Consider the following 24,851-nt stretch of genomic DNA (forward strand, 5'->3'; position numbering starts at 1 on the left):
GGACCTGCTGCTCATCCTGTAACCTGTCTGAGCCTCAGTCTTCCTTACTGTGGTGTTTGTAAGGTATCAATGCCTGTTTGAGCTCATGTCTTCTTAGGGTTCCTTCCAGGATTGAATGGTATAATGGATATGAATCACTGCACAAATTAGAGTATTTCATAAATGCAATAATCTGTTACATTCATAACATCTATTCTCTTATCTGTCTCCATCCTCTGCGGGACCTCTAAGCTCCCAGCCTAATCAAAGATCCTTCTTCAGGTTAAAACGAGTAAAATGAAACCCACAAGCAGTGATGTTAGCAATTTTCAGAAGGATTGTTAAACATATTTAAATTTTTTACATTTAAATTGGGGACAGAATTTGCAGTTTTTGTTTGCTTCTGTTACAACAGAATTTTTAGCACTGGCTTTTTAAAGGGACACTATAAGATATTAGAAAACAAAACAGTTTATCTCAGCTTTTTCTGATACTTTTGTGTACAGCTTTTCAATATGCTGGTTTGTCTTGTCTACATAGGCAGTGCTGTAGCCATTTCAAGTTCAGAATTACTGCAAAAGAAGTAATTGATCCTCTATTTCAGTATCCCTACTATTTCAGGAGTTCTCTTACAATTCAGAGGAATCTATTTCTCCCTGATGTTGAAAACCATAAGATCACAGCAGGGAGGCTTTAGCTTCATTAAAGAATATTATTATAAAAATAAAATGATCGAGGGCACATTGTTTTTGTCCTTGTGGTACTGTTTCTGCAGATTCACATGAATCTGAGAGTTTAAGAGGCACAATAAATTTGTAATCTTCTATCATCCACTTCACCATGGTAGCCCCTAGTGGGAGAAAGATATCAATTGCTCACGTTCCAAGGGATTTCTTCGTCTGCTGAATAAAGAGGAATGAAGCCTCCTCGGAAATGAGGGCTACAGTTATGTCAATAACTAAATTTATTTCTGCTTTTAAAACATCACAGAGAATGCTGGTGTCCAACAAATGTAGATGCCAGCATTACTTAAAAAGTGACTGAGCAGAGAAATGAATTGAAATTTTGACCCACTCAGGGTTCCGTCTATCATGGGAGCCTATAATCGGGGAACAACAGAGAGGAATTTAAGATACTCAGTGATTGCGCTATTAATCTACTTTAACTGTTACTAAAATCTAACAGAGCACATTACAAGCTGCAGGCAGTAAGGCTTATCAATTCATTGCTACTTTCAAGGTTCTCCCTTGCTTTTTTTGCCTTCAGCTCCTGGCAAAGGACAGCCTTTTACAGTTCCATTTCTCAGTTTATTTTTGACGGCTTTTAATTATATTTAATGGCCTGCTTCTGCCCCACGTAAGTTATTGGAGTTGCAAAGCACTTTGCTGTTATAATGATAGTTTCCTTGATGTCTGTTCATTATTAACTGCTTTTCAAAAGTGCTGCTCTCAACTCCCTTTTTAGAAATATTTAAATAACTGAATTTCTATAACATAAATATCTTGCAAAGATAGTGATTCTATTGACTGTTTAATAGTTTGCAGATAGCAAAACAAAACTTTTGTAAAGTTTTGTATTATAATATCAATTGGGAATGTCTCATTAAATCATCTTGTATTAAATTCTCACAAAGAGTAATGTCCCCAAATAATCAATGACTTAAGAGTTTGGCACTTTGCACATTTAATTCTAAGAAAATATTTTAGAAAACAGGGTATTTTTCATAGAGATGAAAAAAAATCCTGTAATGAATCTGTGTGTCTTAAAAGTTACCATTCTTTGTTTTTAAGATGAAATGAAGGAGTATGCTCAAAGAGATCTCATCACACAAATATGTTATTGCTCAGGAAAAAAAAATGGCAGGGGAATGAGAATAATACATTTAGAAGCCTTAATATTGTTTTAAAAACCTGATGATTTGACCACAGGCATTAACAACTTCTTCTCAAACATCAGGCAAATGAGAGCAAAATAATTGTTTTTAAAAATCCACTTACAAAAAAAAAATCAACTTACAGGGGGAATACTAATCAACTTACAGTAGAGATACTAATAGAAGAGAGGGCAATAGTAGCATGGTTTATGGCAGCTGACAGTGTGAGAGTCAGGCACTGTTCTACCTCATTTGGTATCTGTAACATCCCTATCATTACCTTCATTTTACAAATGAGAAAACAGAGGCACAGAAACATTAAGTACCTTGCTGATCAAATTTTATTAAGTGGTAAAGCTAGGATTCAAATCCAGGCAGTCTGGTTTCAGAGTCATACCATTAATCACTGTGTTGTATTTCAAATCATTGAGAACAGGAAGCAGAGAAATGGTGATCAATGTAGCCGAACTGAGAAGGTACTGCCTTATGTGCCAAGAGTGTGGAGTACACAGAAGTCAGCTTATCACCCCTGAAGCCACCCACAACCCTGTATTTGGAAGAAGTGAAGGCCATGGAAGGCAGGGGTGAGGTGCAGTTCGAGGAAAAAAAAAAATCCTAAGACTGTAAAGTGATTGCTCTCATCCTCCACAGCTGGCAATTACTCCCCATTCCTCAGCACGGCCCATCCAGAAACCTGGTACTGTAAGATTTTTCCTTGGAGAAAACAAGCCTGGTACACTTTAAACAGAACCGTTATTGCAAGTTGATATGCCTAATCAAAGAACCTGGAATCCCCTTCCCCTTGGTTTCTAGAAGAGCAGTCAAACTGTATTACCCCAGCTCCTACTCTAAAACCCCTCTCTAATATGTAAATGGCAAAGAAAATGTCAATCATTAGGGCAAACAGCAACATGATTGGGACCTTCAGCTAAGACCTACAGTAACAACCAAAAACACCGAGATAAAAGAGAGACAAAATAGGTGGAAAGGAGGACCTCTGGAGTGTGGTATTCCAAGCTGTGTGGCTGACAGGGTCTTGGTGCTCTGGCTGGGTGCCATGCCTAAGACTCTGAGGTAGGAGAGCCAAGTTCAGGACATTGGTCCACCAGAGACCTCCCGGCCCCACATATTATCAAATGGCAAAAGCTCTCCCAGAGATCTCCATCTCAACGCTAAGACCCAGCTCCATTCAATGACCAGCAAGCTAGAGTGCTGGACACACTATGCCAAACAACTAACAAGACAGGAACAGAAACCTACCCATTAGCAGAGAGGCTGCCTAAAATCATACTAAGTTCACAGACACTCCAAAACACCACCAGACGTGGTCCTGCCCACCAGAAAGACAAGATACAACCTCATCCACCAGAACACAAGCACCAGTCCCCTCTACAACCCACTGAACCAACCTTACCCACTGGGATCAGACATGAAAAACAATGGGAACTACAAACCTGCAGGCTGCAAAAAGGAGACGCCCAACACAGTAAGTTAAGCAAAATGAGAAGATAGAAAAACACACAGCAGATGAAGAGCAAGGTAAAAATCCACAAGACCAAACAAATGAAGAGGAAATAGGCAGTCTACCTGAAAAAAAATTCAGAGGAATGATAGTAAAGATGATCCAAAATCTTGGAAATAGAATGGAGATAATATAAGAAACGTTTCACAAGGAGCTAGAATAACTAAAGAGCAAACAAACACTGATGAACAACACAATAAATGAAATTAAAAATTCTCTAGAAGGAATCAATGGCAGAATAACTGAGGCAGAAGAACAGATAAGTGACTTGGAAGATAAAATAGTGGAAATAACTACTGCAGAGCAGAATAAAGAAAAAAGAATGAAAAGAATAGAGAACAATCTCAGAGACCTCTGGGACAACATTAAATGCACAAATATTCAAATTATTGGGGTCCCAGAAGAAGAGAAAAAAAAGGGACTGAGAAAATATTTGATAAGATTACAGTTGAAAACTTCTCTAATATAGGAAAGGAAATAGTCAATCAAATCCAGGAAGCACAGAGAGTCCCATACAGGGTAAATGCAAGGAGAAGCATGCCAAGAAACATATTAATCAAACTATCAAAAAATAAATACAAAGAAAAAATATTAAAAGCAGCAAGGGAAAAGCAGCAATTAACATAAAAGGAATCCCCATAACGTTAACAGCTGATCTTTCAGTACAAACTCTGCAAGCCAGAAGGGAGTGGCAGGACATATTTAAAGTGATGAAAGGGAAAAATCTACAACCAAGATTACTCTACCCAACAAGGATCTTATTCAGATTCGACAGAGAAATTAAAACCTTTACAGACAAGCAAAAGCTAAGAGAATTCAGCACCACCAAACCAGCTCCAAAACAAATGCTAAAGGAACATCTCTAGGCAGGAAACAGAAGAGAAGACGACTTACAATAACAAACCCAAAACAATTAAGAAAATGGTAATAGGAACATACATATCAATATAGCTTAAACATAAATGGATTAAGTGCTCCAACCCAAAGAAAAAGACTGGCTGAATGAATATAGAAACCAGACCCATATATATGCTGTCTACAAGAGACTCACTTCAGACCTAGGGACACATACAGACTGAAAGTGAGGGGAGAGGAAAAAGATATTCCATGCATATGGAAATCAAATGAAAGCTGGAGTAGCAATTTTCGTATCAGACAAAATAGACTTTAAAATAAAGACTATTACAAGAGACAAAGAAGAACACTACATAATGATCAAGGGATCAATCCAAGAAGATATAACAATGGTAAATATTTAGGCACCCAACATAGGAGCACTTCAATACATAAGGCAAAGGCTAACAGCCATAAAAGGGGAAATCAGCAGTAACACAATCATAGCAGGGGACTTTAACACCCCACTTTCACCTATGGGCAGATCATCCAAAATGAAAATAAATAAGGAAACAGAAGCTTTAAATGACACATTAAACAGGATGGACTTAATTGACATTTATAGGTCATTCCATCCAAAAACAACAGAATACACTTTCTTCTCAAGTGCTCATGGAACATTCTCCAGGATAGATCATATCTTGGGTCACAAATCAAGCACTGGTAAATCTAAGAAAATTGAAATCATATCAAGTATCTTCTCCGACAACAATGCTATGAGACTAGATATTAATTACAGGAAAATAATCTGTAAAAAAAAAAAAAATACTAACAGGTGGAGGCTAAACATTACACTATTAAATAACCAAGAGATTACTGAAGAAATCAAAGAGGAAATCAAAGAGGAAATCAAAAAATACCTAGGAACAAATGACAATGAAATCATGATGACCCAAAGCCTATGGGATGTAGAAAACACACTTCTAAAAGGGAAGTTGTAGCTATACAATCCTACCTAAAGAACCAAGAAACATCTCAAACAACCTAACCTTACACCTAAAGCAATTAGAGAAAAATCAAACAAGAAAAAACAAAACTCCATAGTTAGCAGGAGAGAATCATAAATATCAGATGAGAAATAAATGAAAAAGAAATGATGGAAACAAAAGCAAAGACCAATGAAACTAAAAGCTGGTTCTTTGAGAAGATAAACAGAATTGATAAACACTTAGCCAGACACATCAAGAAAAAAAGGGAGAAGACTCAAATCAATAGAATGGTTAAAAATATTTGCAAACAAAGCAACTGTCAAAGGACTAATCTCCAAAATATACAAGCAGCTATGCAGCTCAATATCAAAAACACAACCCAATCCAAAAATGGGCATAAGACCTAAATAGACATTTCTCCAAAGAAGATATACAGATTGCCAATGAACACATGAAAGGATGCTCAACATCACTAATCATTAGAGGAATGCAAATCAAAACTGCAAATAGGTATCACATCACACCAGTCAGAATGGCTACCATCAAAAAATCTAGAAACAGTAAATGCTGGAGAGGGTGCAGAGAAAAGGGAACCCTCTTGCACTGTTGGTGGGAATGTAAATTGATACAGCCACTATGGAGAACAGTATGGAGGTTCCTCAAAAAACTAAAAATAGAACTACCATACAACCCAGCAATCCCACCACTGGGCATATACCCTGAGAGAACCATAATTCAAAAAGAGTCATGTAGCACAGTATTCATTGCAGCTCTATTTACAATAGCCAGGACATGGAAGCAACCTAAGTGTCCATCGACAGATGAATGGATAAAGAAGGTGTGGCACATATATTCAATGGAATATTACTCAGCCGTAAAAAGAAACGAAATTGAGTCATTTGTAGTGAGGTGGATGGACCTAGAGTCTGTCATACAGAGTGAAGTGAGTCAGAAAGAGAAAGACAAATACCGTATACTAACACACATATATGGAATCTAAGAAAAAAAATGTCATGAAGAACCTAGGGGTAAGACTGGAATAAAGACACAGACCTACTAGAGAATGGACCTGAGGATATGGGGAGGGGGAAGGGTAAGCTGTGACAAAGTGGGAGAGTGGCATGGACATATATACACTACCAAATGTAAAATAGATAGCTAATAGGAAGCAGCCGCATAGCACAGGGAGATCAGCTCGGTGCTTTGTGACCACCTAGAGGGGTGGGATAGGGACGGTGGGAGGGAGGGAGATGCAAGAGGGAGGGGATATGGGTATATATGTATATGTATAGCTGATTCACTTTGTTATACAGCAGAAACTAACACACCATTGTAAAACAATTATACTCCAATAGACATGTTAAAAAAAAAAAGAGACAACATACAAGTTTAAGAACACACACCAAAAAATCAGTGTCATCAGTACTGAACAAGAATAGGTCATGTCCTACGATAATAAAAACTAAGACAGGATGCTGTAGTAAGTAAAACACAAAATTGGAAATTAAAAGTAAAAAATTTTAAAAACGGCACAATGAACCAAAAACGAGAACATTTCTTAAAGGGAGACTATTCTTAAAAAAGACATTGTCGGGCTTCTCTGGTGGCGCAGTGGTTGAGAGTCCGCCTGCTGATGCAGGGGACACGGGTTCGTGCCCCGGTCCGGGAAGATCCCACATGCCGCAAAGCAGCTGGGCCCGTGAGCCATGGCCACTGAGCCTGCGCGTCTGGAGCCTGTACTCCGCAACGGGAGAGGCCACAACAGTGAGAGGCCCGCGTACAGCAAAAAAAAAAAAAAAAAAAAAAAAAAAAGACATTGTCGTGAAAGGAAGGCTGAGGCAATGTTTTAAACTGAAGGGGGCTGCAGAACATGATAACTATTAATTTTACAACAAGGCCATAAGACTGAGGTGGCTCTAATGCCATGACGGTCTATGTAAGCAAACCACAATCCAACCCTGTAAATGCCTCTAAGATTACAAAATCAAAACCTAAGGCAACCAAACAGCCAACCAGGCTTTAGGCGATGGCCAATCAATTATCTCCTTACTTTGCATCTGCCTTTATCAAGTCTCTCCCCGGCTTCTGTCCATGGAGCATGGCTAACCACTTCCTGTTTGGTGCTGCCCAATGCATATAGTTTTTTTCCTCAAATAAACTGTTAAAATTTTAACATGCCTCAGTTTACCTTTTAACACAACCAAACACAATACATGATTCCAGACTGGATCCCATACTGGAGGAAAAAAAAAATACTATGAAGAATTGGCTGACAGCAGTTGATAACATTGATATAATCCACTGCTGGTATTCCAAAGTGTTTTGTCAATTACACATTTACTGAAGCTGATGACCCTACTTTAATTATGTGAGAGATTATCCTTGTTCTTCAGAAACACACACTAGAGTATTTAGAGGCGAAGGAAAGTGATATATACAACCTACTCTCCAATGATTAAGAAAGAAAGCATAGAGATAGTATGTTTGTATTACTGAGAAATGAGGCAAATGTTAACTATAGGTAAGAGGTATTGAGGTGTTCCTTGTATTTTTTCCACAACTTTCCTTATGTTTAATTTTGTTCCACATCCAACTATTTTCTAAAAACCAACAGAAAGGTGTAAGATAAAGTCAAAGAAATCTCCCAGAATAGAGAAACCAAGAAAAAAGAGAGTTACAAAATCTGAAGACAGGAAAAGAGTAATCCAGAAGGTCCAATAGCTGACTAATATAAATATAGCTTTTAAGATGAAACTATCAAAGACATTGCACACAATTTTTTTTTTTTAGCACAGAAGAAAAGTCACTTTCCAAAATGAAGTTAATCCCATATCAAAGCACACCATCATGAATTTTAATAATCATAAGAGGTTCCTACAAAGAGAAAAGAAAAACAAAACCCACTACAAATGAAAAGAGAACAGACTAGCATTAGAGTGATATTTTCATAATCATGAGGAAGAATTATTTTCATCTCAGATACTAAAGCATATACTCAAATATCCATCGCATGGAAGGGTGGAAGTAAGCCCTCTGAAGACAAGTGTGGATCCAAAATGTGTACTTCTCACACTTTTTTCCTTTTTGGGGGGAAAGCTATTAGAAGTTGTGTTTCTGGGGGAAAAAAAGAAGTGAGGGATTCAATCAATCAAGAAGGAGTAGTAAGTGCAGTCCAGGAACGAGAAATTCAGAGAAAAACGGACTGGGAGGCATAGAGAACAACCAGATAGATAGGAACAGAATGTATTCCTCCAGCTTTCCATCAATCTCCAGATAATGGAATTTCACAAATATTTTAATAATTTTGTGAACTTGAAATTTGAACCCATTAGTAATCTTATAAGCTTCAAGAAAAACAAAGATCTTATGCTAAAAAACTGTAAACCTGAAAGCAGTATTTACACAGTCATAATAAAGTAAACATTGAATACTGAGTTCAACACAACAATTTGATCCAACACATTGAGAGTATAGTGGAAAGTTAAGTCCTGTGATCAATAGCTGTCCTAAATCCTCTATAAGTATCATAGTAGGGAGTTAATAGGTTATGTTTTGATTTGATAAGTCAAGATAACAATATAAACATAAACTGAAAATAAGTAAAGTGATTACCAAAATAAACAGGTAAGAGTTGAACCTTATTCTTTCCACTGAATGTGACTACAGCACAGACAGGTGTGGAGCAAGATGTGATTCTGTTGCTGTTATGAGCCTCTTAATACTGTCTGATTACTAGATGATGAGTTTCTTTCCTATTTAGAAAATATTAAGAACAAGTCTTAGAGCTCCACAACTGCTTCAACCATTTCAACAATAATGTGCGCTGAAGACTACACAGAAATGTCTGTTCCCTGCCTGAGTTGTGTGGATGTTTTAAAAAGAAACATTGTCCAGTGTTGTGATGTTGTGACATACTTCTGAAAGGAAAACCATCTCCTAACAAAAGAAATTTCAAAGAACCCAGAAAATGTTCTTGCTGCCTTCTCATTTCTAAAAACAATTGCTTTAAAAATTAAGATTCACGGTCTAAGACAAATTTGAAAGCTAAAGTTTTGTGGGTTTTAGTACAAGGGTAAGAATGCCACATATCTAAGTTTTGTAAAATAATTTGTTTCCATTGTTAAAAATATTTGAAAATGAAGCACATTCTGCCCCTGCTTTCAATGCCCACCCTGAATAGATGCTATTTATCTGTTAGCCACAAAATTTCAGAGTTTTCACAGGTCCAATGTTTACTGTAATTTGAGTAGTCAACGTTGACTACCAATACCTCTGACCTTAGAGAATAGTATGTACTATGGTACAGATGGTGTTAACTGTTACAGCAGATTACAACAAAAAGAATTAGATGATCACACATGTAAGATATGATCACAAATTTTACTGTTGAAGATCACTTATTCTATGTGAGAAAATTCTTCTCATTTATTAAGATTAAAGAACATTGCCTTATCAAACAGGAATCTGCATCTTTCCCTCTACAAGAGATAAATTGTGTACATTTAATATCTACTATTTTCAAGGTCTGAGTTTTCAGCATAGTCTGTCATCTCAAGCATCTGCCATGGATCTCAGGGGAAAGGAGGGCAACTGTTGACGTTTTTGTATCTGAGGTCTTTTTTTTTTTTTTTTTTTTTTTTTTGCGGTACGCGGGCCTCTCACTATTGTGGCCTCTGCCGTTGCGGAGCACAGGCTCCGGACGTGCAGGCTCAGCGGCCATGGGTCACGGGCCCAGGCGCTCCGCGGCATGTGGGATCCTCCCGGACCGGGGCACGAACCCGTGTCCCCTGCATCGGCAGGCGGACTCTCAACAACTGCGCCACCAGCGAAGCCCCCTTGTATCTGAGGTCTTTACATCAGGTATCTGTATCTGAGGTATATATAGGAGATCTTTGAAAGGGATTGATTTACCTTTGTAGATAACCAGAAAATTATATTTTATCTCAAATATTTTTTTTAAAAAATTGTTTCATTTTTATTAAACAGAAATACTGAGTTTACTGGGCTTTTATTATTTTTCCACCATCTAGTACATGACACTGACCCCTGGATTTTTTTTAACTTCTAACCTTTCCTACTTCTCTTTAATAATCTGACATAACTCCTTCTCACTCATCTTTATCCTCCTGTCTTCCAATGTCCATGTCTCAAAACAATTTTATACTAGCACCTTTTTCTTGCTTTTGTCTTCATCTGTTTCACTCTAATGTTAAATGATTACTAGTGGGAAGAAATTTCAAATCTAAATACCAGGCTCCAACTTCTAAGTTTTCCAGTTTCATGTTTCTAACTCTTATCTCATACTTCTACATACTGTAATATTCTGCCACTATGTCAAGCTCTCAAAAACTCAGTATAAATAAAATACCATTTTTTTAGGGGAACAGTAACTATAAGATACTACTTACATCTTAGAAGAATTACTATGGAAACAATATGATAAAAAGGAAAAACAGTGATTTTTTTTTAATTGGCCAAGGGGAAAAAGTGAGTGTAAAAAGAGAATAGGCAGGAATATATATATAAAAGAGGATATGAAAGAAGATGCTTAGGACTCAGAAAAATGTTTTACTTCAACAAATATATGCTGAATGAGAACAGGAAATGAGGGAAAAAATGACTTAATAATTTCTTACAGGTTTAAGAAAGTGACTCAAGTGCTTTGAGAAGACAAAACTATGGTTTAACCCACCAGTCTTTGTTTAGAAAGATAAAGATTACTATCTACATGTTACCATGAAAAGGTATAGATTAAAATAAACATTAACATTTCTCACAAATTTGAGTTCTATTTGTTTCCTGTGAATGGTACATTACAGGAAACTTTTCCAAGATTAATTTTAAAAGTTGCAAGTACTGTTGCTTTGTAACCTTGAGACTAATGTTTACTGTAGAAAATCACATGTAATTGAGTATTGTAGAAAAAGTGTTATGGCATATAAAATATAAAACTTTGGAGGTCAATTTTGCTTATAACTGATATTTAAATACTGCTATGAACATCAGATTGGTAATAACAATGATACGCTCCATGGGTATAAAATATAATTTCCAAATTAAGCTTAGAAAAAAATTAAAGTGTTTAATTTTAAACAAACAAACATAACAAACAAACATAATAGGTAAGGACTATAAAAATAAATGTCTTGGGCTAACATTGAAGTCCACCAAAATCAATCACCATCCTTTTCAATACTACCACCCTTTATTAAAAAAAAGGCTTGCTAACTGTCCTTACCTATTTGTTATGTATACAGATATCGTTCCCTCCATCTACAATGCCTGACATGCATCATCCCTGTTATTTATATCAGATTCAAGATAGCTTCAAGAAGTCTTCAGAGTTGTTTTAATACAAGTCAAAACGTATCTGTCTTCTGGCAAACAATCTGCTCTTGATCGCTCATTATCTTTGGCATCTAACACTAATAAGTTACCTCACTATACATAGTATGTATCTGCATTATAAGATAATATTTAATACTATCTGCATATAGAGCGTATCTCCTTTCCTGGAGGATAGTCACTTGAAGGCAGAAATACTTTATTGATGTCTATATACCCCACAGGTCTAGGGAAATACAATATCCACAGCAGATGCTTAAAATTGTGTGAATCATTTCAACTCTTGGTTATTGAGAACCATCACTGAGAGTCAGTGCCTTTCCCAGCTCTGACGTATTCTCATGTAACTCACATTTTCTTGAGAAATGTGAATAAAGGACAGAGAATAAGCCTGGTTGAGACTTTTGGTTTGCAGTGATCTAATTCTCCCAAATTTTACTACACATTATTTGACACTCTAAGTGGTTTCAGTGTGATCAACATATATTTTGATTTATCTTAGATATATATTCATGAATGACTAATGAACACTGATTCACATGAAAAAGTTCTCACCTTGTGATAATTTCCAATATTTTATTATAGTTTGCAAAATATCCTCATTATAGTACTTCAGCAAATGTAATTTCAACTGCTAAAATATTCAACATGACTACAGTTGTTGGTAATGTTAAATAATTCTTGTTGCTATGTGATGTTAGCTACAGCTTAAATTTCAAGTCATGGAGTATTATTAATATTATATGGTTAGAAATAATTTCCAGATGAATCAATGTTATCTTAATATTCTGTCTTTAATTTTTGTACCACATTTATTTTGTGAGTGGGTTTCATAAAAGACAGTTGCTTGGTGTTGCGAAGCTCATTATCTTGGGATTTTGTCCAGAGCTGAATTCCCTTTGTGATCAAAGGTCAAAGAGAATACATCCTAAGCTATTGAACCATGCTGATTTCATGGGCAGGCCACATATAGTCAAATGAGAAGGAGGGAACTTTCTCTGCAAATACCTAAAGATAGTTTACTGAAAAGCAAAGACATTTTGCACAGGAACAAGTAGAAGTAGTCTCTATAATGTGTGTGTATGTATATGTGTGTGTGTGTACACACACATATATACATATATGCATTTGTGTGTGCTTTGCTAAGTAAAATAATTTTAGAGTTGGTAGCAATCAATCGATGCGCACACCTGCGAAGTGCTTAAACATTTATAAAAGGCTTCCACAGACATTCTATTAGTTGACTTACAGAATGGGAACAATTTATAACAACAAGTAATTTCAGCCTCAGAGACTTAAAGAGAATGTTATGCTCTGGGCTTCGTAACTCATTCATGGCAGGGTAAATATTTGAACCCAGGTCAGTTTATACTATATCTGTCCCCCACACCCATGTTGATATGTTGATAACTGAACTACCATTGAGTTTTTCTGCCCCTCGTCTAGTTTCCACTTAATGTTAGTTCACACATTTATGATGTGCATATTGGGGATAGAAGCACAGAAGATCAATAATGAAGAGTACATTCGTTGATGGTAAAAATTCTTCTCCCTTTTCCTATGTTGATAAAAACAAACTTGCCCCTTCTCCTGTCTATTAGGGATCACTCAGGCCTACTCAGTCAATCTAGACAGCCCTTCACATATACTCTTGCCTTTCAAGCAGGGTTTTGCTTTTTCAGATTTGATACTGGGGAGGGTGAAAAGAGGAGATCCCATTAGAAAGGAATCTGAAGGAACGAGGTGAGAAACATCTGTGAAAAGGATTATCTGTGATTCATTTGGTATATTGAGCTAGTGACCAAGTAGAGTATGGGTTCATATAGAGTTATACATTTGAGTATATTGAAGCCTTGGGTGTCAGTGTGATCACCCAAGCAGAATATGCAGTAAGAATAAAAAGGGCAAAGGATGGACCTAGAGAGACAGTCTATGGGGAAGATAGATACAGGGAAGTTTGAAAGAGAACACTACCAGTGTTCTTCACAAAGTTTTTTTTTTTTTAAGATGTTCACATGAAAATTAAAGTTATTTCAACTTTCAGATAAACGTACAACTTATGCGTCACTGAAGTCAGAAAAATTAAGAATTGAATAATATGGTAATGAAAGTAACTGAAATATTTGACAAATATTTTCTTGTTGTGACTACCTATACAATGATGCATTATTTTAAAAGGCAGTGATATTTACAAAGTGTATGATAAATGATAGAATAATCAATTTGACATACTAAATGTTAACTTTCAACAAATATGTTAACATACAAATTTACTCAATGTGTAGCATTTATGGGATAATTTTCTACAAAATGAAAATTAGAATAAGGTAAGTGAGCATATGTACATTTATCCATTTCAACTAGTCAAACAGTTATTATCAATACTAATGAAAGCACATTTCCATATATTTAGCCTTCAAAACCCTACTCAAATTTTATCCCTTCTTTGGCATCTTTACACATTTAATTAAATAGGCATCAATTGTCTTCATTATCTAAAACTCATTTACTTAAACAAAAAAGTTAGGTATTTTTTTCTTATTATCAACTAATACATATAGTAACCTATATACACATGCCATTATGTTTAAACACATACAGGATTTTACTTCCATCCTGTTTTGTAACCTCATTCTTTTTTTTAATCTCTGGAAAACATGGTGGTGATTTTTTCATGACCACTTTCTATAATACCTTTTCTTATGAAAAACTTTGATGATTTATTTTAAGTTTTTTATTTTCTGGCTATCAATATACATTGTGAAGATATCAGAAAAGTGTTAAAAATAAAAATAGAATAAAAATCATGTATGTCTCTTTTCTATATCATTTTCTCTATAAATACACAAATGTTATCTATAAAGAATGTTTAATCTGCTTTTTCAGTTTTAAAAGTATACCTGCTCCTTCTTCCATATCATAAATATTCTTCTAAACTATCTGTTTGAATAGATCTATAGAATTTCACTCTTTGAAAAAAATCTATTTGATAAATACTATCCAATTAAGTATTTGGGCTGTTCATTATTTTCACTGATACTACAACAGACTGAGAAATATCCTTTAAATCTTTTCATACATCCATAATTATTTTCTTACATTAAATCACTAGATATAGAACTGCTATTTATTAATATATTTGATAAATAGACTAAGTATTTATTGCATGTTTCTTCTATCTTTTATAGCACTCGCCATACTATTCTGGGATTGGCTTATCTTTTTTACTCATCTTTGAATTTGTGGAAGGCAGATATTCTATATAAATTAAGACGTGTATAGGTCCTAGTATCTAGGTCTTAAAAAGTATAACATTTTTAAAATTAAATTGTATAAAATATATTCTGCCCCCGAAAACTATAGTGTATTACTCTAGTCAAACCACGTAAGTTTTATATTCATGTGTCTAGGTGATATATACATTCTGGCTTATGAATTCATGAAGGTACAGACTCAGGGAGGATTGTAATTAGAAGCTGTGCAACAAAAGGTGTATTTGACCTTAACTTTTGATCTCTTGAAAACCAGAAATCAAAGATTCTTTTGAATTACTGGATTATCTGCCTGCTCTAATGACATGACTCTGCAAGTGACAAAATTCAGGGTCCTTAAGGGTAACTCAGCCCTTAGGTGCCTGCCATTAAGGAGGGTCTGAACCAATGTGTCAGTTTGAAATGCTTAATATGTAACTCTGGTGTTCCCACTTAGGTCACATAGAAATAGCCTTCCCTCCTTACCCCCAAGTGTTATATGAAGTTTTATCTTTTATTCTACTTATACTTCAGGCATTGACCCTCATTTCAGAAAGAAACCCATCATTAACTACCTGTTCTATTACTTAAAGTTAAAAAGAAGAAAGAATATCCAATGACTTTAAAGCACTACAGAATTTTACAACTACTATAATCTTTTAAAGAAATGCCATAGCCCGATATCTTAAAAGGCTCAGTGGAGTCACTTTATGAACTGTGTGTATATAGGAGTATGAAAGATGCACATACTATGTCTTGGAGAACTGAACTCACCTGGACCTGAAGCCCATCACTTTCTTCAATGCTGGTGCCAACATGCCATCAGTCAGACACCCTTAACTAGAGTTATCATGGGCCGGGAACTGCTTGCTTTTTATTCCCACCTGGAACAAAATACAGCGTCAGTCACATTTTGTTCATGTTCCTTCAGCATAATAACATATTCATTGTGTTATCTTTTCCTGTCACATTAGACTCTCATTTATCAGAATGCTCAACACAAAGGAAAGAAGTGTAAACTCTTCACCTCTATAATTCACACCTCAGTGATTAATACAGCACCTGTGTGAGTCAAAGGGACCATGGACATTTTATTTCCTATAAAATGTTCCTTATAAAAGATTATTTTAGTGCACTTATTACTCTCCATTTGGTTTAATTGATGTGTTAATTTAGGAAGCCATTTTCTATACATTGTCCTCAGAGACTGTAAGGCAAAATACATTTTTAAACCCCAGAAAGAAGCTAATGTTGAAAATATTTCAGTTTCAGAATTCCTTTTTTTTCCCCACCACAAAAAGGAATCTCAGTAGGAAACAGAATTTAATAATGCAATTCCATCAGTTTGATGCCTGCCCTATTTTAAACTCTTCAAATTGAGAGACATTGACGAAGAACACTCATGTTTCCTCAAATGCACCAGGGTGTTGCTGCTTTGGAACACAAGATGAAAATAGACCTTTCAACTACTTGATAAAATTACAGCCTTCATTAAAACCTCAGAGCTGAGTTGCCTTTGTGAATGGGGTGTGTTAGGACCTTCCAGTCCCCACAGTTAGAGCCACCTAATCTCCCCAGTGCTCTCAGCCATACTCCAGTCCAATGCACACTCGGGAGGTTTAAGGAAACATCCAAGAGATATAGCAGTATGCCAATTGTGCTGCCATTTGTCCAGCCAGCACTTGCTTTGCCTTTGACCCCTTCCCCGGGATCTGGAGTTTACCCTGAACTTAATCTCAAGATGGGGCTCCTGCTATTTGCTGACCTTCCTCCTGCTGCTCACTGCCTAGCCAAACCCTCAGAACCAGGGCTGAGCAGGTGGATCTACCTGCCAGGGCTCCCTCTTTCTTCTTGCTATACCTTCTTGGCACTAATTGCTTATTTGACTCACCACCTGATACCTGGCACCACCCTCTGTGAGTGAATAACGTGGCTCCATGTACTTCAATACATGCAAACCCTGTCTTCAAGGGTCAATTTAGCAACCACCTGTTTTGTCCTATCTTGCTATTCACCTGGATTAAGAGTTTCTGTCTAGGTAGTGCAATGGCAAACATGCAAGAAAGGTCTCCTTGGATTCCTTTATAGAACCCAAACCTTAAGAATGATTGTTCTTTCCTTGAAGTCCTCTTAAAATTCAGATTCCTCTCTGTCTGGAATCCATCCCATCCCTTTCATGTCTTAAACTACTGCGACAATAGACTTTCATCAGCTCTCACTTAGATTAATAACTTCCTAAATGTTGCTGTGGTGCCAACTGAAAACAGATGGCACTTTAAAATTAGGATAATTTGAAGAGACTTTAATAAAAAACTTATTTACAAAACAGTGGGTGGTATGTAAGGAAACCACAAGGGAAGGTGAGTTGTTCTCACCCCAGGGCTGCAGGGACAAGAACACGGAACAGTTACTGTCACCTAGGAGTCAGGCATGCAGAGAAGGCCTCCTGGAGATTAGCAGTGATCTTTCCTTGGGAGTCCCAGGTAGCACAATAGCTCTACCTACATGTGTAACTCTAGACAAATAACCTAATTTTTTTTATTTCTCAGTATCATTATCTGTACAATGGGGATAATATGTACTTCAGAGTTTTGTTACGATTAGACGGCATAGGGTAGCTAGAGCACATACCAAGTACTTAACATTAGCAGTAGTGGCAGTAATTCCTCCCAAAATGTAAACACACACACACACACACAGTCTCGCTGACGTCTTCAGCCCTTGTTCCAACAGTCCATGTGTTTAAGTCTGATTTTCCTAAGTGTTCTCCCTTCTACTTAAGAATTTTTTCTCCCCCCCACCCGCCATGCCAACCCCTGTTGCCTAGAAAATTCTTACTCAGATTTTAAAGTCTGTAATATGATGTGAAGGCTCTCTCTGGTCTCTCTCAGGAAAGGGGAACCATGCCCTGTTTCTCCATGACACACATCACTCCGCAAAGCAATTAGACCATGCTTGTCCTCTTAGTTGACTGTGAACTCCCTGAGGGAAAGAAAAGCTTAGGTCTGACAGATCTGTATCCTCAGAAGGAGGTTCATTGTCCCTCAGAACGAGGTTCATTGTCAGATTCTTAGTAGATACTCAATAAATATTAAGTGAATAAATCAATAGGTATTACTAGATTAAGTCTGTTACAATGTAAGGAAAAGGCTCAGTAACTCCTTCCTTCTTTGCCCATAACCTGTAACCAACCTGTAACCAACTGCTCATGGTGGGGACTAAGAAAGTCAAGAAAACTGAAGAGATCCCAAAGGAAAATCCAAGCAACTTTGTCCTTTTTCCTGGGACAGCCTTGCTGGAAAATTCACCTCATTCATTTCAAGTGTGCCAGAAGCACTAGTCCTAATTGAATTCATTCATTAACTCAAAAAACTACTTAGCTCCAACTACAAACACCTCTATGTATCTGATGCCTTAGAGTAATAAAACAACCAGTTGAAATGCCAACATTCTCTCAATGAGTAACCAAAAGCTTTTCCCCTCCAATTAAATATATTCTGCTTTGTGAATAGGTCATTAATTTGCATCAGTCTAAGTCTCACAAAATGGTATAAAGGACAAAGTCTCACTCCCACTTGCTTCCATCCCTTTCCATTTGTCACCATCAACAAGACAACGTTTACTGGCATCTGTGTGCCCTTGCTGAATTTCTTCCTGCAAATAGTTACGTATGTGTATTCTCACTCCTCACCCCCCCTTAAAAAAACTGTATGCCTTACCCACTACTATGAGCCTTTTTTTCCCACCCAAAGTAACTTTGAGGTCTTTTATACCAGCAAATAAACAGTATCTTCATCATAGTCAGCTTCATGTATTTCTGTCCTGAAATACCGTAAGTTCTTTAACCAGACTCCCCAAAGATTTGTTTTTCAAAACTTTCACTGTTATTAAGAGGCTATAGTAAATGACTTAGTATAAGTTAGTAAGTATCTCATAGGTCCCCCCATCTGTAGGATACATTCCTACAAGTATGTAGAGGGAGGTCAAAGGTGAATGCATTTGTAACTTTCAAATAGATTGACAAATGACCCTCCTTGAGAATCAAACAAATTTACGCTCTCACCAGCAGTCTTAAAAATTATGAGTGGGTATGGTTTGGAAAGAAAGATAAGGAGTGAGTATGGTTTGGAAAGAAAGAGGTCCAAGGACTGAAGCCTTGGGTACTTCAACTTTGTATTATGCATTTTTTTTTTGCATTAGTATCTTTTAGATACACAATATCCCTTGTTATCTTTGTGAAATTTCTATCAGCCTTCACCATTTTTATCATTCCAACTGCAGTTCAACACATTCTTTCTTATACTGTGTGTTTTCAAAATGAAGCAGTCATTAATGACATGAGCAAAATAGTCCTCTATGTTTAGGTTTTTTTAAACGTTTGGGCCCAGCTTCCAGCAATCCTATACATTCTGGAAAGCTCAACATCAGAAAGAGGTCCCACAGTGTCCTCTGGTGGCAACCTGCTTCATCGCATCTTCCCTGCATTAACTTTGGTGCAGAAGGTTGATGTCAGACTCTGTTAGCCTCTTAGCCTAGGTCAAATCTCTTCACCCCTAACACAATATGAAACTACACCCATGACTTTAGAACTAAGTCAGCCTTTAAGGAACCAAATTTGTGCTTTCAACAAATTGGTGGGTGTCCTAATAGGCAGGGTTCATTTCTTTTTTGTTTTTTGTGTGTTTTCTTTTTCCCCTAGTTGCTTTTAAATATGTCCTGGAGTACATTCTCAGTGAGCTGCAGTGCAGGCTTGTATGGGCAGTCAGGCGCTGCGTCAGCCTTCCATCTCTATCAGTGAAATCCAAAGGACTATCATCACTCTGTAGAAGTTCTAGTACTAAAAATATCAAAGCCAGCTTAGTCAGAAACCTGAAATTCATTTCATTTCATTCATTCATTCCACAAGTATTTGGAATACTATATGCAGTGTCCTAAGCGCTTGTGAATTTTTCAGTAAAGAAAGTAGACAAAAAAATCTGTCTTCTTGGAGCATGTCTTCTAGTTGGAGGAAACAGAAAACACGAAATTAAGCAAATACACCATATTAAAAGGCATGGGTCTGTGAGAGAGTATATGGGGGAGGGGGCTGTTTCAACTTGAACTAGAAAGACAGAGGGTTGGCCTCTTTGAGACAGTAGCATCTGAGTGCTAACTTGAAGGAGGGACAGGAACTGTGCAGTCCCCAGGAGGAAGGGCCTCCTAGGACATGGAGGCAGCCTGAAGGCCATAGCCTACTTGGTAGGTGTAGCAGTACACACACGAGAAGGATGCCCTTTGAGAATAAACAGACCTTTCCACCCATCTGCTAGGAATGCTGTCAAACGTCAGCCCCAGTTCTTATCCCACTTTGAAACTGGCCTAAGCTGGTTGTGCTGTGTCGCCAAGGCTTCCCTCAAGGTCAGCCTCGCACCCCATGATTAGTGGATGCCAAGCGTAAAGGTCTGGTCTGTAGTCACAAGGCAGGACAGCTCCCTGGGTTGCTGGCTGAGGCTTTCGTGGAGATCGCAGTGAAGCCCATTTTGCTTGCCTACCCCTATTTTCTTCCCCTTTCTCTGACAGATGTTGATCCCCAGAACTCTCCCCATAAACATCCTGCATACTCCTTTGTTTCAGTGTGCGCAGCTAGGTATCAAATCCAATAAAGCATTAATTCTTACAAGTATTTAGTCAGTGTCTACCATAAGCTGGCACTAATTTTGGTGCTTAGAATATAGCAGTTAAAAAAATTGTTTTTTCATATGAAGATTAAATTACTACAGAAGGCAAATTTAATAAGATACATCGTAAATAACATAGCGATTAATGCTAAGGCCAAAAACAATCAAAAGTCTATAAGCAATGTCTGGGAGGAAAGTTGCAATTTTTTTAATTGGAAAATTTTTTAATCAGTAACTTTGTATAAAATTGAAGTATATGCAATTTCATAGATAAGAGTCAGGCAAATTCTTACAAAGTCAAAATTTGAGTAAAGACCTGAGGGAAATGAGGGCATCAGCGTTGTGGATAACTGGGAGAAAGCATTCTAGGCACAGGAAACATGAAGGACAAAGTCTCCGAGATTAGATTGTTTAAAAAACAGCATGAGGACTTGCCTGGTGGCACAGTGGTTAAGAATCTGCCTGACAAAGCAGGGGACACCAGTTCGATCCCTGGTTCGGGGAGATCCCACATGCCACAGAGCAACTAAGTCCATGTGCCACAACTACTGAGCCTGCGCTCCAGAGCCCGCGAGCCACAACTACTTAAGTCCGTATGCATAGAGCCCGTGCTCTGCAACAAGAGAAAACACCACAATGAGGAGCCCGCACACCACAATGAAGAGTAGCCCCTGCTCGCCGCAACTAGAGAAAGCCCACGCACGTGCAGCAACGAGCGCAGCCAAAAATAAAATAAAAACCAGCACGAGATCCAATTTTTTAGGAACAGATTGAGACAGAAGAGAAAAGGAAGTCGGAGAGTAATGAAGAGACATCTAAAACTGAGTAGGTTATCACAGGCATTAGAGATACATCTCCAAATGAGATGGCAAACCAATGGAGGACTGAGTAAAAACCGAACAGGATGTCTCTGGCTGGATTTTGAGAAGAGAATGTAAGGGAATAAAGTCAGAAGCAGGGAAGCAAGACTACTGCAGCAATCTAGAAAAGAGATGAACGTGGCTTGAACTCGAGCAGAAACAGTAGAGGCGGCAAGGAATGGTTAGAATATAGATGTATCTGAAGACAGAAAAGATGGGATTTGCCAACAGGTGCTTCATCTAATATCCCACATTGAACAATCCCATGTTTCAGATCTAATCACAATAGGGAAAACAATGTTGGCATCTACTTGAAGCAAGGCTTAGAGAGAATTAAAGGGATCCATCGTAAAATTGGTCATTTCCAAATGCCCATTAGGCATTTAAATGAAGATATCAAACAGAGAGCTAGGTAAACGTACCTGAGATTGGTGCGGGGGGGGGGGGCAGTGCCTAGAAATGTAGATTTCTAAGTAATTAGAACACAGATGTTACTAAAAAGCCCCAAGATAAGGAGTGAGTATGGTTTGGAAAGAAAGAGGTCCAAGGACTGAAGCCTTGGGTACTTCAACTTTTATTAGAGATTCAAAGAGTGAAGAGAAACCAGCAAAGAATGAAGTGGCTCATGAGGTATGTAGGGAAGTTAGAGAGTGGTGTTCCAGAAGCTGAGTGGAAACTGGTTAAAATAGCAGAGAATGTTCAACTGTGTCAACTCTAGCTGATAAGTCATGTGAGATGAAGACTGGGGATTGTTTTTTTTTTTTTTTTTTTTTTTTGGCAGTATGCGGGCCTCTCACTGCTGTGGTCTCTCCCGTTGCGGAGCGCAGGCTCAGCGGCCATGGCTCACGGGCCCAGCCGCTCCGCGGCATGTGGGATCTTCCCGGACCAGGGCACGAACCCGTGTCCCCTGCATCGGCAGGCGGACTCTCAACCACAGCGCCACCAGGGATGTCCCTGGGGATTGTCATTTTATTTACAGCATAGAGATCATGGGTAACCGTGATAAAATGAATCTTAGTGAAATGGTGAGGAGGATGTTAGAATAGTGAGGAATAAAGACAAGTGCAGAGGGGAGATATTGAAGAGCATGTACACTATTTTCATGTACAAGTTAAGGCAGACCAGATTTACCTCAAAAAGCAAGCCTTAGTAAGTTAAGACATAGAAATCCTACAAATTATGTTCCCTCAATACAATGGAAATAAGTTGAAAGCCAGTAATAAGAGGATAACACACAAACCAACAACTTTTATGTCTGAATTTTTTTTAAATGTAAATAACTAGACAAGAAACATCAGTTTAATTTAAAAACAATATAAACTGAATGACAATAGAACTACTATGTATTGAAGCCTGAGAAGCCTTTTGGATCCTTTCCCTCTCTCCCATGTTTCCCCTTCACAAGCTGAATATTGCTTCTAGAAAAGTACTTAGAAGATTTGCCCCACAAGCAAAAAGCACCGTTTTGTACCTTATTTCTAAAATAATTTGACTATGTGCTCATCTTCCTCACTAGGCTGTAGGCAATTTCAAAGCAAATCCTTACTCTTTTTTTTTTTTTTTTTCCCGGTACGCGGGCCTCTCACTGTTGTGGCCTCTCCCGTTGCGGAGCATAGGCTCCGGACGACGCGAAGGTTCAGCGGCCACGGCTCACGGGCCCAGCCACTCCGCGGCATGTGGGATCTTCCCGGACCGGGACACGAACCCGTGTCCCCTGCATTGGCAGGCGGACTCTCAACCACTGTGCCAGCAGGGAAGCCCCTTACTCATTTTGATAACACGTAGCACTCGGCAAAACAGCTAAGTAGATGGGCAGTACTCAACACATGCCTATTTAATGAAAGAAAGAGATGAATTCATGGACAATTACATGTATTACAACTTGGCAAGTAGAACTGAGGGATGTACAAAGTCAGTGTATGGCTGAAAAGATGTACATTACTGAGTGGCATGTAGGACATCAATTAAATTGTGTGGAATTAATTTTTTAAGAAAAATTCACTCTTCAAACTTGCTGCAAAAATAAACTTACAGAAAAAGTGCAGGGTTCAATAGCTGCTTACCAACTCCCAAAGGGATGCACTCCTGAGGCTTGCTCTGACCTTTCACCTGGCTCTTCCTGATGTGTACTCTTACTACAGAAGGGAAACACACTTTTTTTTTTCAATTGCACGTCTCCAAACTACCGCACCCCCAAACTTCCCCCATAGATTTTAGCTTCCTGGAGTACAATTTGGTCAGCACGAAGGCTGAAAAGTTTCTCACGTAAATCCCTTAATGTCTTGACAGACATCTAAGCTCTAAAGTTACCCATGTTGTTTTTCCCAATTCATGCCTGGAAACAAAGATATTTGCACAATAAAACTAGAAGTAAAAACTCATACGAGTCCCCCATAACATAAAATGTTTTAATTGAAGCAAAATGGTCTGCGATGCAAAACTATGAATATATGCTGACTCATTCTTTTTTATAATGTAAATGACAGAATGAATAATGATTATATGCATGAAAATCCTGAATTTGGAAGCCATGCAGAGAGTTCTATTTGCTTATGAAAACCAGAAAATGTCTGAAAATATAAAAGATTAGCCCAAGAGCCTAAAAATACCACACAAAAAATCATCTTTTATGAAAAAAAATTACTTGATTGAGCTAAAGAGTTATTTCCCTTTATCATGTAATTCTACATATAGAAGAAGTTTATTCAATATGGTGAGCAGTTTGATTACACCAATTCCTCATTTAGCTTTCAACAAGGCACCTTGGAATACTATATTAAACTTAGGTGTCAAAATCCTTTGCTAGTTATATTTAACATGGGCTCTCAGATGACAATAAAATTAAAACTGTGGCATGTAAGCAGTGAAAGGCCAAGTTCGATTTTCATCCTCATTCTTGGTTCTCAAGACTAAACTTATCTTCCAAGAAGAGACCTTTTCTTCACATAACATTGTGAAGCTAGGCAAATATTTTTTGCACATAAAGATCTGAGTAGTGTGCCTATCGAGTTTATTTTATTTAATTGGCCATCCCTGAGAGCGAATAACTCTATCTCTACAGCGAAAAAATCAAGAAAGGTGGCAATAGAGGAAGACGACTATTCAGGAACTTCATTAGTCTGGAAGGAAGCTATAGTCTCCTTGTTGAAGGAATAGCCTGCTTGCAAAGTGTCACTTTTTTTTCCCCTTGACTTTATTAGGGGAACAGAGAGAAGGCAAAAATGAAAATTCAGAGCATGAAGAGTCGCCAGGATGTCTGCTGATGATCCTATTAGTTGTTTGCCTTTTGTGGTCCTCATTGCGCAAGACCCTATTTCAAAGTCAACTTTATGAAGATGAGACTATTCCCCTCAAAGTACAGGTAGTTGTTCCCTTTACTGTACTTAGGAGCTGCACTGTCATTTTCTATCAGCACAATTATCACTGTTTTGTTTGTTTTGTTTTTAAACAGGGCTGTCCTTGCTCATGAAATAAGAATATTTCAAGAAGAGATATGCATCCCTTATTGCTGCCACTCTTTTCTCCTATCTGCCCTCAACCC

At 37.6% G+C, this 24,851-nt stretch overlaps 1 protein-coding gene across 29 annotated transcripts in view; it reads right to left on the reverse strand.

Moving 5' to 3' along the window:
- The window catches only part of PTPRD (protein tyrosine phosphatase receptor type D), a 2,145,367-nt gene that overhangs the window by 1,500,667 nt on the left and 619,849 nt on the right, over positions 1 to 24,851 (reverse strand). For all 29 annotated transcript variants that reach the window (XM_067744351.1, XM_067744350.1, XM_067744358.1 and 26 more), the window contains exon 4: positions 15,568 to 15,677. The gene's annotated coding sequence lies outside the window, so the exon portion shown is untranslated. The remainder of the gene's footprint in view (positions 1 to 15,567; positions 15,678 to 24,851) is intronic.

Source organism: Pseudorca crassidens, chromosome 7 (assembly GCF_039906515.1).
Source record: "Pseudorca crassidens isolate mPseCra1 chromosome 7, mPseCra1.hap1, whole genome shotgun sequence".
NCBI lineage: Eukaryota > Metazoa > Chordata > Mammalia > Artiodactyla > Delphinidae > Pseudorca > Pseudorca crassidens.